Genomic DNA, 13,111 nt, shown 5'->3' on the forward strand with positions numbered 1-13,111 from the left:
GCTTTGAAGAAGTCTGACTACTGGAAAGTCATCATGCTGTGAGGGACTCTAAGCTAGCATGTGGAGAAGCTGCATGAAAAGAGAAATGTTTGGCCAGCCCCCAGCTGTTGCAGCCATCCTATGCGAGACAGCAGATACACGAGCCAAAATACTACCTAGAACGTCCATCCAAGTCGAGCCTTCGGAGCCCTCCAGGTCCAGCTGCCAACATCTCACTGCAAACACACGAAAGACACCCAGCTGAGCAGAGTCAACTCACAGAACCAGGAACAATAGTGATAAATTTTTGTTTTAAGCCACTAAGTTATAGGGTGGCAACGATAAGAACATCTCATCTGCTTGTCTGTTTTTTCTCCTTTCCATAACACTCATAACCTACTACAGAATTAACATATTTAATATGCTTTTTTATTGTCTGTCTCCCACCATGAGAAAGTAAGCTTCATGAAGCCAGGGATCTTGTCTGTTTTGTTACTGTATCCGAAACGCCTAACAACAGTTTCCTAGCCTGGTAAATATTTGTTGAATGAATGATTCAGAACTTGAGTAGCCATTTGATGAGTGTGTGTTGAGTTCACCTAAGGATGGCAGAATTGAAAGATGGGAAGAACCCGAGTCCTAATGATGCCATTGTGTTTCTGTCACCCAGTCACCCAGTCCTGGAGCAGCCTTGCCTCCACACTCCTTGACTGTTCAAGCCATTTCATGCTGGGTTTTCTATGACCTGCAGCAGAAAACATTCCATCTGGTGCATGGTCTTTCAGGTCATTCTAATTTGCAGCCATAGAACTTAGACATGGCTGAACCGGAGGATGAATCTACCATAATGTTCGCAAAACCACTCTTCTTGCTGACTGAGGCTTTCCTATTGAGTGAAGCACCTAATTTATAATATTCTTTCCTTAGGCCTTCTCCTAAGAGACCTCCTTGGTTTCCCTGCAATAGATGTCTGGAGAGCCACCAGTCTCTTAAAAATGACTGTAATACACTTCTAGATATGTAACTCCAGAAATGGTTGCAGCTTGAGCCTTCTCTCAGTTCCCACGATATATTCTGCTCATCATACTAATTTGTCACACTCATCTGAATTTTCACGCTTAAGCTGGGGCCCACACCACATAGCAAAAATCAAACATCATTCATTACTCTTCCACTTGCAATGAATCATATAAAACTGGCAAAACAAGCAAGTAAATTGTCACTGTTTGGTTAATACTTGTGTCCAGAGATCACTTTTGCCTGAAATTCAGTTCAGTATCTTTTAAGTGACTACATTATGCTAGACACTCTATTTGGCAGTAGGGACAAAGATGTTAATGACACAAACTCCCTTCAAGGATGACTGATACACAAACTACACACAATACCATAAGGGCTGTACTAGATATTTCAGGGGGAAAATAACTGATATTAACATGCAGAGCAGTTAGCAATAACTTTTCCCCTGAGATGACATTTGAGCTTAGACTTGGACAATAAGTAGGGTTTCAAATGCTGGAGAAAAAGGGTTTTTTATTTTATTTTATTTTATTTTATTTTATTTTATTTTAGGAAGAAGAGACAGTATAAACAAAGGCTTAGTGGTCTGAGGAAATTTGACATAACCTAAGGTAGTTAGAAGTCTGCAGTGAATGAGGTGCAGGGTATGTGGCAGGGAAGATAGCTAGAGGCAAAATAAGTAATATCTAAGCAAATGAAGTACTTGTAATTAGGGAAGAGGAGACGTAATTAAATCTTTTCCTCAAATCTCCTTTTGACTTTTTACATGTGTCTCTGATAAAGAAACTCTATTACATTAAGATGATTTTTACCTTTTTAGCTATTTTGGCCTGAGCAAACAAGGAATAGAAAGATTTTAATGTAAAATAGTCATTCAACCTGAAAGGACATTGATGATTTCAGACCATTTAATGTTAAATATTTTAGAGTCCTAGATTATTTCCCTTTAGATGAGCAGAAATATTTTCTTCAGACTTTGAAAACAAATGTTTAGTTTTTAATAGACTAATTGCTGTTGCTTTCGTGCCACTCTCATGGACATCAGTAGGTTCAAGTTCAGCAGATAGGAATCTGGCTTCTGAGAATATAGTCTAAGAATTAAAGAATGCATGATTACTCCCGTAATTACTTGAGAGGGTTTCTGAAATCCCAGTGGGGTTGATGGGGCCACCAGATAGCAAGGGTCAAGCATATAGAAGAGGTTAGGAATTCAGACTGGAGCTGTGGTGGGGAGTTACGGTAAACAGGTTTTGAATATAAAAGATCAGGAATTCAAGTTGACAGTTAAGAAACCACCATCTTAGAAATGTAAACCTCACTTGAAGTCAAAGGCTCTCCAACCTAGGATTTCATAATATATTCGCCAAGGCAAGAGCTTGCGCCTATTTACCTATGTGATTTTGAAGCACGGGGATTGCAGACGGTGTGTTAGTTAGAATGATTTCAGCAGCCAATAACAGAATGTCTGACTTAAAGGGCCTTATATTTGTTTTTCCCAAACTTTTCTGGTCATAAGAAACACCAGGGGTACTTGATTAAATTATTAATTCTCAAGCTCATTCCTTGGCAAGTCTGATTCAATAAGTTTCGGAATCTATGTGTTTAACATGAACCCCAGTTGAATCAAGCAAGTTTTGAAAATGCTATTTTAAATAATAGAGACATCCTATAATCTAACACAGTGATTCCCAAACTTTAGCATGCATCAGAATCACCTGGAGGGCTTGTTAAGGTACAGGCTAATGGGCTCCCCCCAGGGTTTCTAATTCAGTAGGTCTAAAGTAAGTAAGGTTGAGATTCTGCATTTCCAATAAGTTCCTAGGTGATGCTGATACTGCTGTGGTCAGGAACCACACGTTAAGAACCCCTGGGCTAACACAAACGGAAGTCCAAAATTCATCAGATCTGGGGCTGGTTAATTCATCAAATAAACTATATTAAGTTCAGCTTTTCCAGGGTTCTCTTGATTTTCTCCTCATGATCCCAAGATGGCTTCCCACAGCACCAAGCAACACATCTTCGTACAACAATATCCTCAGACAACAAAGGCAAGAAGGAAATAAGATACAAGGATAACTTTGTGTGAGGGGTGTGTGTGTGTGTGTGTGCGTGAGAGAGAGAGAGAGAGAGCGAGAGAGAGAGAAAGAGAGCTTATTGGAAAAAAAATGAGAGAGAGAGAGAGAGAGAGAGAGAGAGAAAGAAGAATTTCTCAGAAGCTCTCTAGTAGATTCCTCCTTTTATCTCAGCCAGAACTGAGTGTCACTGTACCCCTTTAAACCAGTCACTGGCTACAAGGGATGGGATTACTGTGATTAGTTTAGACTAGATTTTCATTCTTCCCCCAGCACTGGGTCCATTGATGCCTAATATATGGTATAATTGAGATTCTTTATCAAAAAATAAGAAGTGAATAACATTAGGTAGGCAAATAGCTGGGAATGTCATAAATGGGTTCTGAAACTAGTGATTATTAACAGGTTCAGGGGGGAAAATATTAATACAAATACTAGTAAATAATATATGCTATTAGCTTTGTCATCACCATTTGCCTCAGACTAATAAACACAAGAAGAATTTGACCCTGAATATTGGGGGGGAAGTGCCCTTTCAAAGCTCACTGTATACATGTAGTCATCTTGCTTGTATTATACCTGTATGTAGAATTCCAAGCTGTTCCTTCAGGTAATGAAATTTAGACAAGTTGGAACCTGTATAACAGCAAATCAATATTGAAGTTATAGGCAAAGCCTGTGCTTGTAGAAACTAACACATAGGATAGAAAGACTTCGTGACCAAAATTTAACAAATTCCACATTTATTGGTATCCAACAGAGAAAGAAAATGTATAAGGGTGTGTCTTTTTATATGTTTGCATTTTTGTCCTCATTCATTCCCGTGTTTTTTTTGTTCGTTTGTTTTTTGTTTTTTGTTTTGTTTTTGTTTGTTTTAACAAACACAAAATTCAGCTATGGCCCCTATGCCCATGGCCAATGTAAAGTGGAAAACTGAGTTGTTTATTTGGGTCTCACGTCATCCAAAGACTTCATTAAAGAATGCATAAAAGGTCTTTCCTGAATTATAAGGAAATTTTCCTAAGTCTTCTGCATTCTTTTGATAGTGGAAAGCAGTGACTAATGGAGACTATCTCCTGTTTTATGTTTGTTTCCTTTCAGAAACTAGCTTTCGTTATGAAAATTGATGACTTTAAAAGAGGAGCTGAGCTAAGGTGACAAATATATTTCCTGTTGGTCAATATCTAAAGCTGTTTATTACCTATTTTTTTTTTTTTTACTACAACTTAACAGTGGCAAGTTTGCACTTCATACAGCAAAACTGATATCTGCCACATCTGTAGGCCCATCCAGCCTGGCAAGGTTGTTGCTTTTTATGCCACAGTCTTGTGTTCAGAGACCGAGAAGCTGGATTTCAAAGATTGTAGTCTATTTTGCTGAGCACCCCACATTCCATAATCATTAAGTTATGGTTAGGACATAGCATCCAGGCCCTCTCCCCCTCACTTTGTCCGAGAGAAGTGTGTGCCAAGACCATGCATCTACATCTACAGAGCTATTTCTCTTCACTGGGACAGATGGGAATTGCACATGGGGCAAAATTGTGTGTGATAAGCAAAAAATGGAAGCTTCCAAAGTACTGTAGAATCACTGATAATTTTAGTGCACTTAAACATGCAGCAAGTTTAATGACAGCATTTTCGCACTGATTCCTTTAGTTGTAAAAAAATTTTTTTTTGTTCTGAGCCGACTGCCTGGAAAATAGCAAAAGATGTCGTAGAGACTCTGCCGGCAGAGGGTGCATTTACCATTTGTGCATAAGGTCTCCCACACTGCGCTCCGGGGCTGCATTCTCTATTCGTTTCTCACATTCCCCCACAGGGGTGGGACTGCTTACAGATACTTTACTGTCTTCTCAGATTGAAGCAGGCACTGGTTTGCCAGCAACTTTTGGTGGTTGTTTTTTGAAGACCCTTCAACTAACAGATGTTTGTTTTTGGCTCCATATCTACATTCTTTGAAAGCTGGTGAATCAAATTGCTGACATTCAGACAACACTAATTCCTATATCCAGGGAGCCTAATTTGCCATCCCTGAGATCCTGATTCCTGGTGTTCATGGGTTTAAAAACCATTTCAGTGACACAATATAAGAATGGGCTTGGGAGATGCAGTGCTGTCTCCACTAAAGATAATCACATTTTATAAACATCTGCGTCATTACTGGTATGATTCATTTCTAAGCTGTATACAGCTGTGTTTCCAGTTTCAATTAACAATCCCTTAATTGCATATCCATCTCATGTTACTAATTTAGTTAATTTATTCATAATTAAGAGTATTCTGTTTTCTACTAAGGTTTGTCGAGCTCAGAACATTATAAAGAGAAATATTTTAAGGCAGCCTCTCTGAGGGATTTTGTTTCTTATAATCACATCACAGTAAAATGTCATTCATGTGCCCAAAGGAAGATGAATTGCTAAGGGATTTTTTCCCAATAAAACAAGAAACCATGGGAAGCTGAAATGTGTTGTTTTTAAACCAAGTTAAATGCTATGTATTTTTGTTCTTTTCTTTCTCCCTTCTTGACATCCTCTCAAAAAATTATCATTGGATTTGGATTATTATTTAAGTATCACAGCAAATACAGTCACCAGTGCAGATAAAACTGCCATTACCCTGTCAGGTAATGATGTCTTAAAATCTAAGCTATAAAATCTGTACATTTCAGAGGACATTAAGATCACAAATTTTAAAATTGCTAAAGTCTAAGCAAGTGGAATATATCCTTGTGGAAAGTGGAAGGCAGATGATAACATACCAGGAAGTTAATTCATTTTAATTTGACCTTCTCTAGAAAAAAATGCATATACCCTTGCAGGAAGGGTCTTACCTGTGTTAGTATATGTGTCTGTCTGTCCTTAAAAGCAGCAAAGACAAAAAAATAAAAGTTACCAACTTGGTTTAGTGTCCAGGAACTACCACTTGTAGCCTTGACCTACCTTTAAGCGTGAAAAAGTCTCGTAACTATCCAATAGTTTGCGAATTCTACACAATGAAAATAGCAAGCCACTTTTGCCTTGCATGAATTCAACTAAAATTAAAAATCTACCATCCCTAACCCCTCTTCTGCTCTGGCAGTTTCCTTGACCCTCAGGAAACCATGTATATTATTCATATATTCTTCCATGAATTCAATCCTTTATTACCTATTGATCTACTATATATCTAATTCACTTATTTATCCACGAGTTCAATCATTCACTACCTACTTTACTGAACCCCCACTACATTTCTAGCATTGCACTAGGTACCGGAGGTCACACGATGATCAAAAACAGTCATGATTTCTATTTTCATGACGCTTTCAGTCTGAAGACGGAATTAGACATAACTCAAACAATCATATAAGTAAATGTAAAATTGCATTGCTTTGTGAAGCCAAAAAGATACACAACGCTAAATACTTTTATAACCACCTAATAAGGGATATAGATGATTCTCAATTAAAGACAATTTGGAGCTTAGAGCCATGTTTCTGTTTTCCCTTAACTAGTTTCAATTTGTGACAGAGTTTAAATTGTTTATTTCACTATAAGGCGTGGGGCCTGAGTGTCAGGAACAGGTGATACCGTTGACTCCTAACATACTTTTCAAAGTAACTGATGAAAAGAAATGTTTGCTAGAGTATATATCTTATCCTAATCCTTTTAATTCTGAGCTCTTCTGTTTTTGTTTTTATTTTTAATTTTAATTTGTATCTTAAAAAGGCAAGACACAAGAACAGGTAAAAGTGTTATAAACTGACAGTGGCAATAACCTCGTTTATTTTACCATTTAGCCATTGGCTGTCAACATTAACTTAAAATTTAGGCATGGAGGCAATATAAAACTTTCAATATTTCTGAATGTTTACCCTCATCTCCACAATGCCTTTTTTCCTGTGTTGTTACAGCCTTATTTTTGTGTGTGTGTTCTATTTTTATATCTTAAATTTGAGTTAAATAAAGAGTAAGACGTTAAAGCTATTAGTAGCTATACGTTTCCCAAGGTTTATGACAATTTTAAGTAACAATCCAACCTATTTTATAGGTCTCTAGTCTTTAAGATAAATTTTTTCTCAGCTATTGTATAGAATAAAGGGTTTTGAAACCAGAAAAGACTAAGGGTAATCTAGGCCACGGTCCCCAATTTTTTTGGCACCAGAGACCAGCGCTCCTATGAGAATCTAATGCCTGATGATCTGAGGTGGAGCTGAGGCAGTGATGCTAGTTCTGGGGAGCCACTGCACATACAGATGAGGCTTCGCTCCCTCTCTGTTCATTATCTTCTGTGCCGCCCTGTTTCTAACAGGCCACGGACCGGTTCCGGTCTAAGGCCCAGGAGTTGGAGACCCCTGATCTATGCCACAGCCCTTAGTTTATAAATTAGGAACTAGATTCTGGATGACTTAGACACAATGTTCTCATTTGTTAAAATAAAGATCAGAACTCAGACCAAATTTAACACTCCTTTTGCTTCAACATGTTTTTTTTCCTTATAGAAAATAAAGATGTATCCTGTTCAAAAATTTATGGTTTATCTGAAAGCGAAACATTTCTATTTACATCGTATTTTGCACTTTTGCAATAGTAACTAATTTTAAGGGTCATTTTCTGATGAGATCTTTACATTTACTTTACTTGAATCTGTTTATCTGAACACACTAAAATCTGCATATAATAATTGATAGAAATATGAAATTTAAAAGTACAGGTAATCATTTTTGTTATTTTCTGATCTTTTACATTAATAAAACTCATCCAGAAAAGATAAACGAGTTTAAATAAAGTTTTCTCATTTTTCCCGAAATCAGGGACTAGAAATGTGACATTTAGTTTTTATATCTTATTTGCTTAATTCATTTCAAAGCTTATTTTACTCTCTATTATTTTGTGGTTTTATAAAATATTTCTGTGTATTCACCCAAAGAACTTCTTGGAAAAGAAAGTAAATATCACACTTGAAAAGTAGATGAGCATTTTTCATGATCTCTTCAAGGGGAGGAGAACTGAAAGGCAACCCCAAATAGAAACTCAACTCTGCTCCTTGCTATGAATGAAATTTCTCCACTGCACAGTCTGAATAGTAATACTGGCCACCTATTCACCTATTTCACAACAGTAATACAGTTCCAGGATTCATGCTTTAATGTTGCACGATGGTCTGTGTTTTGAACAGGAGGAATGGCAGGGAAGATGAAATTGGGTTTGAATTTTTGGATTTCAGGTGGTGCTGGTTAGGAACAGGGCCTCAAGTTGAGTTAAGCAAGAGAAGTCAGTTGACCTCAAGTTGAGTTAAGCAAGAGAAGTCAGTTGATGGCTGCAACCAGACAGGGCTCTTGGTAAAGCTAGAGAGCTGTTTCTCAGATAAACATTCATGTCTACAGGGCAAGGCTACAACCATAAATCCCTAATGACAGCAGTTATAAGGTACAAGAGAGGTGTGTATCAGCAACTTACAACTTGACTTTGTTATACGTTACATGTGAACACTAACAGAAATGAGAATTGTAGGTACCACAGTGGCCCAGGCCTTTGTTACTAAGTGGCCGGAGGATACCTTGCTTTCCTAGAACATGATGAGCAAAATTGCATACCCCGTGCATTTCTCTGACAATTCATAGAGGCAATAAAACTAAATTCCTTCTCATTGATGTCCAGTGAGACTTTTGCTTTGGATCAACTCTCTACTTGAGGGGATGATGACGTAAACCTTTCCTGACAATCATTATCTGTCATTCGGTTGAAGGTGTTTACTATTGAGAAAGAGGCAGTAGACAAAAGCAACATGGGATCCAGTTCTAGGTTTTCCATTAATTGATTCTAGACATAAACATGCAATTTAATCCATCTTACTAAAAAATGACCAATTCCTAGTGTGTCCATATGTTTCTGTGATTCTGTAGAAAGTGCTTTCTCTCAGTGGTTAATCAAGAAAATTTTCCTAAGTTTTCCATCTTCATTGAGCTTATTTTCTAAAACAAATATATTATTTTCTAATTTTTTTCCCACAGAGTAAGGCAGCATAAAGAAATTAAGCAGCAAAACAATAGTATATTTTTATTCAACCTTCTAGAAAACACCAGGTTTTTAAAAAAAAGCTTTAGACTTTTTGCAGGCAATAATGTTGTTAAAAAGGAAATGAAAAGACTAGGTTAACTTGGTAATGACAGAATAAAGGAAGAAATAAGAGGAAGAAAGAGAGAGGCAATAAATATTAGTGGATACCAACCATAAAGACTTACAAGCTCTGAGAAAATAAAAAAGGAGAAAAGGTATACCTATTAATAGCATAATCCACTCTCAGATCGCACCTCTGTTTTCCCATATCCATTGTCTTGGATCTAGCACCATGTTGATGCTGCTGTTCTATAAGCCATGCCAACGGACACATTGGGTCATTTACTCCGGCTCTACCTTGAGATCTCAAAATGAGTAGAGAACCCTGGGATCTGCTCCATTCTGAGGTGTTTTTCCATTTAACCAGGTCATGAGTATTTATTAAACAGCTCTTGTATACATCACATTGCTCCAGATCAGCTTTCCCTAGACTGCTGTTCTATCGGACAGAAAAAAGTTTCCTGCTCTCATGGAGCCTTAGAATCTAGCTCTAGGGATGGGTTCAACATCTCCATTACATAATTATTTCATTCCTATTGTAATAAGTCCCAGAAAGGAGAAAAACAGAGTGCTCACAGAGAGTTTAATGGCGGGACCTGATCTGGTCTTCTAGGTCAAGAAGGTGTCCTGAGGAAGTGATATTTTATACACACACACACACACACACACACACACACACACACATGCAGAGATGCAGAATGTATTCCGAGTGTCTATGATAAATGCCTTTCTTACTATAAGTTGTGGTCAAAATTTGAAAACTATTGTTCTCAGATTTCCAAGGAAAGTAGAGATCGTGTGATCTTTTTATCATATGCCTCCCCCAAGAATGTCTAGTAGAGAAGTCAGTGCTGAGCAACCACCTGATAACTGATACCACCTCAGTCATTCCTGAAAGCAGAAGGCCTTGTATTCACTGGAGGAAAGCTAAGGTTCTGAGACGTTTACATGAATATGTGCATAAGGCCTGCACCTGATATTCAAAGCATGTGACAACATCTCTTTTTCAGATAAACTAACAGTTACCTCTCAGTGGAATCATTTGTGAATCAAGTTCTCATGCTTTTGTAAATAAAGAAATGGAATTGGGGCCATATAAGTGTTGGAACCTTTGTATGTATAGACCACACTTTGCTAATCCATTCATCAATCCAAGTACATTTGGGCTGCTTCCAGGTTTTAGCTATTGTGAATAATGCTGAAATGAACATGGGAGTACAAATATATCTTTAAGACCCTGCTTTTAATTCTTTTGGGTACATACCCAAAATTGGAATTACTGGATGATATGATAATTCTATTTTTAATTTTTTGAGGATCTGCTATATACTATTTTCCACAGCAACTGTACTATTTTACATTCCCACCAACAAACAGTGCACAGAAGCTTCAGTTTTTCCACATCCTCACCAACACTTGTTATTTTCTGGTATTTTGATGTTTGCCATCTAAATAGGACAGAAATTCTGACACGTTCTATAACATGGATGAAACTTGAGGACATTTTGCTAAGTGAAATAAGCCAGTCACAAAAATATAAATATAATATGATTCCACTTATATGAGGTACTTAGAGTAGTCAAAATCACAGAGGTAGAAAGTAGAATGTTGGTTGCCAGGGTCTAGGAAGGAGTTATTGTTCAATGGATGAAGAGTTTCAGTCTTCCCTGATGAAGAAAGAGATGCAGATGGAAAGTGGCAACAGTTGCACAACATTGCTAATTTACTTAATACTACTGAACTTTACACATAAAAATGGTTAAAATGGCAAATTTTATGTTACATGTATTTGACCACAATTTACAAAATTAGAAAAAGGGATAGGAGCCTTTTATTTTTAACCAGTAAAACACTGAAGTAAGTTTTTGCTTTCAGTACACGTGGAGTCACGTGATCCTGGAGCAGTTAAATACCCTCTCCAAAATCGATGACACAACTCCCTTCCTGTGATCCTCCCCTCCATACTCTTACATCTAACTGCCCTGTATTGTGATAACTATATATACACTCTTTAGCAGAGTCTGGAATACCATTCTTTCATTCAATGTTGTTTCATTATAACAGTAATGAAAAAAAAAATCAATTCCTGGCTGGGCCATGTCTGTGTGGAGGATTCATGTTCTCCCCATGTCTATGTGGGTTTTCTCCAGGGACTTGGGATCCTCCACATACCAAAGATATGTACGTGAGGTGAAACAGCATATCTACATTGTCCCCATCTGAGTGAGTGTGGATGTGTGTGTGTGAGTGCACTCTGCAATGGAAGGGTGTCCTATCCAAGGTGGGTGCCCACCCAGCACCCCGAGCTGCTGTGAGATGTTACAGCCACTGAGACCCTGAACTGGAATAAGTGAGTTGGAAAAGAATTCTCTTACATGTTTTTGTTAATCTTTCTTAACTGTATGTATAGTTCACATTTATTTCAGTGTTTAATGTTGGAAGTATTTAGGATCCTTAGAAGTTTGGTGATGTTTTGGTGACTGGAAATACACTGTAGGAACCTAACTCCTGTTTATATCAATTAGCCTGTGGAAAAATTGGTTTTGTTATATGTCATTTAGCATAAAGTCACAGTTTCCAAGAACCTATCTATGATGTTAAGTCAAGACTTACTGTACTTTATTTTCAAGCCAGGCTTCTCTTTTTCCCCTAAAGGTCTCTGCAGAAACATAAGATGTGATAATATATTTGCCGTATAACTTAGCTATAGTCAGGAACTATTCCAAATATTATTTACCTAGTTTTTTAAGGTATAGAAGACATCCTTCTACTGAAGTCTTTAGTACTTTTGCATTCAAATGTTGCAAGTGAAGCAGGACTTTAGGAATTATAAGCTTGTTAAGTTCCCAGGCATTAATTCAAGAAGGCAGCCTTTATACCAATCACCTACACTTACCCGGAGCTTACCCCATTAATTTCTAATGTTGCTTGGAACAAATTAACATTCCTGGAATGCAAGCTAACTGAAAGAGCCCTGGAGAAGAACAAGGCATTTCCTTGCCACACATGTTGACAAATTTATAAGTCTGTACTGTCATATGGACTCCCATTTCCTTTCAGTAAGTCTTTGAATAAATGGAGAGTGGCTGAAAGCAGAGTATTAGTTGAAAGCTTCTTTTTAAACAAAGCACTTTATTTCAGTTTCTATTTTTGCTGGGTCTACCCATAAATGGAAAAATTAGGAAATCACCTAGAGATATTTAATAGTTGTACAAAAGAGTTCCTGACCCAAAATATTTATCCATTTACCACTCTGTACTGGCACAGTGCCTCAAATCCTACCTGTTTTGAACTGACCTAAATCAATTTGGTCATGGGCAACTCTCAGGGTTTTTTTGTAAATAATGGAGAACCTCAGAAATGTTTGAGGTACATGAGGGTATGTCTACTTCATCACAACCTCAGACCAAAATCTTCTGTAGGGGAAGAAAAATAATTTTCCCTCTACCCTTCTATGTTCTTGGCTGGCATTTCCTTTAATAAAAGACAGATTAACAGCTGACAAACAAGTTTAGTAACACGTATACCTCCTGTATATGTGGGAGAGACCAAAGAAAACTGAGTTAATTTTCCAAAATGGCCTGAGGTACCACCTTAAATATTATCTCCAGGCTAAAGACAAAAGAAGATGGGGTTGGAGTGGGGGGAGCAGGCCAGTTGTGGGAGGTGACCAGGAAAGGCACAGTAAACAAAGGTAAGGTTGTTATACAGATCTAAGTCCTTGCCTTCTCCATGATAAGACTTTCTAGAGATTTAGACAATCTTCTCTTCTGATACAGAGAGGGAGACACCCTTATAAATGAATCTCTCTCTTACAAATGTAAATGTCTCTTACAAAAGGGTAACTTCTACAATGTTTTCACAACTCCTGTGTCTGCTATTTCTTAAAAATAACCAGATCGAGATAATCCTTATGCCAAAGAGGTTAATTTGGGGTGGC

General features: G+C 37.5%; 1 protein-coding gene across 1 annotated transcript in view; it reads left to right on the forward strand.

The window, feature by feature from the left end:
- The window catches only part of DMD (dystrophin), a 1,580,480-nt gene that overhangs the window by 1,288,565 nt on the left and 278,804 nt on the right, over positions 1–13,111 (forward strand). The window lies entirely within an intron of this gene.

This window comes from Pteropus alecto, unplaced genomic scaffold (assembly GCF_000325575.1).
Source record: "Pteropus alecto unplaced genomic scaffold, ASM32557v1 scaffold414, whole genome shotgun sequence".
Taxonomy (NCBI): domain Eukaryota; kingdom Metazoa; phylum Chordata; class Mammalia; order Chiroptera; family Pteropodidae; genus Pteropus; species Pteropus alecto.